Source organism: Dama dama, chromosome 9, assembly GCF_033118175.1.
Source record: "Dama dama isolate Ldn47 chromosome 9, ASM3311817v1, whole genome shotgun sequence".
In the NCBI taxonomy this organism is placed as follows: domain Eukaryota; kingdom Metazoa; phylum Chordata; class Mammalia; order Artiodactyla; family Cervidae; genus Dama; species Dama dama.
In genome coordinates, this window is record NC_083689.1 from 11,058,851 (window position 1) to 11,060,901 (window position 2,051).

The following is a 2,051-nucleotide window of genomic DNA, read 5'->3' on the forward strand; positions in this document are numbered from 1 at the left end:
CCCAAATGTTTTATAGAAAAAAGGTAGTAAAACTTACTTTGAGAAAGGAGAAACGATGCTTCATTGCTTTGGGTTGTAAATGACTGGGGCTTCCCTGAGAGCTCAGTTGGTAAAGAAATCAGTTGCTCTCCTGCCTGCAGTGCAGGAGACCCCAGTTTGATTCCTGGGTTGGGAAGATCCCCTGGAGAAGGGGTAGGCTATCCACTCCAGTATTCTTGGGCTTCCCTTGTGGCTCAGCTGGTAAAGAATCCACCTGCAATGCGGGAGACCTGGGTTTGATCCCTGGGTTTGATCCCTGGGTTGGGAAGATCCTAATAATATATGGGAAACTTTTTCAGTATGGAATCTTTATGCAGCACCCTTGGTCTAGAAAGGTTTTGCATGCCTCCCTTGCACGCTGGTTATTCCAGAGAACCCAGGCTTTGTGCACAGATGTTTAACATTCCATAAAGAAGGTGATGCTTTCCCCCCAACTCTGTGGCCCACTTCTATGGCCGTTGGTTCTCTGTAAAACAGAGCAATGAAATCCATTCTCTCAAGTGAAAATAGTGATTACTTTGCAGTTTAATTTTTTTTCCCTTAAATCAAATGACTTGCTTTGAAAAAGCCACACATAGAGGCTTCTGTTTTGAAGAGCTCTGTTTTCACACAGAAATTTGTGTTGGGAATAATCAAATCGAGGATACCAATTTTGGAATTTGGAATTCAGTCATGTTACAAGGAAGCCAAATAAAATTGGAAATGATACTGAGCATGTGGATAAATGATTGGTGTGAAAAGTCTGACCAGGAAGTGAAGGTTGGGCAAGTTTTTGTTCTGGCTTTGATCGAAGTTGGCAGACTTGCGACCTTGAACTTTCTCGGCTGCCGGATCATTTTGGTCTTCCCAGGTAATCAGGGGTTATCAGTCTCAGAAGTCTTCTCTGGTGCCTCAGTGGTGAAGAATCTGCCTGCTAATGCAGGAGTCCCAGGTTCGATCTGTGGGTTGGGAGGTTCTCCTGGAGGAGGAAATGGCAACCCACTCCAGTATTCTTGCCTGGGAAATCTCGTGGACAGAGGAGTCTGGCGAGCTACAGTCCATGGGGTTACAAAGAGTTGGGCACTTAATGGCAACTGAACAACAACAAACTAGTCTCAAAAGCTAAAGACTGACTCCCTGGAAGCGCAGGGGTGGGATTCAAACACTGCCCACCTTTTAAATCTCTAAACAAGGAGAAAGTTAATGAGGAAAGAAGCAGTGCTAGAACTCGAGGGAAAATGCCAGAAACAGCTGAACAAAGATGGGTCAGACCAGCTCAGACCCGGCAGGACTCATTTTCTGCAGCAGCGCAATCCTGGAGAACTTTCTTCATCTTTGTGGCTAATACAGTAGCCACTAGTCACATGTGAACCCCTAAAATGTGCCTGGTGGGACTGAGAAATGAATTTTTTTCTTTAATTAATAAACTTCATTGGGTCTTCGCTGGTGATTCAGTGGTTTAAGAAAACAAGCTTCCACTGCAGGGGGCATGAGTTCAATCCCTGTTCAGGGAACTAAGATCCCACCTCAAGGTTGGTTGCCTCAAGGTGCAACCAAAAAAATAAAAATAATAAACTTCATTTTCTAGAGAAGTTTTAAATCCACAGCAAAACTGAGCAGAACTGAGAGAGTTTCCATATACTGTCTGTCCCCACATTCGTATACCCTGCCCTACCAATGACATCCCACACCACCGTGGTTCGTTTCTGACAACTGATGAACCTACACGGATACATCATTATCATCCAGATCCGTATTGTGCATTAGGGTTTGCACTTGGTGCTGTACCTTCTCAGGAGGAGTGAATTTTTAATCTCACTTAATTGTAATTAATTTTTTCTTCCAGTTTTATTGATATATAATTGACATACAGCACTGTGTATATTTCAGGTGTATAGCATAATGATTTGATTTACATACATCATGAAAGGATGACCGCAACAAACTCAGTGAATGTCCATCATCTCATATAAATGTAAAATTAAAGAAATAGGAAAGAATATATGTTTTCTTTGTGCTGAGAACACAAGATT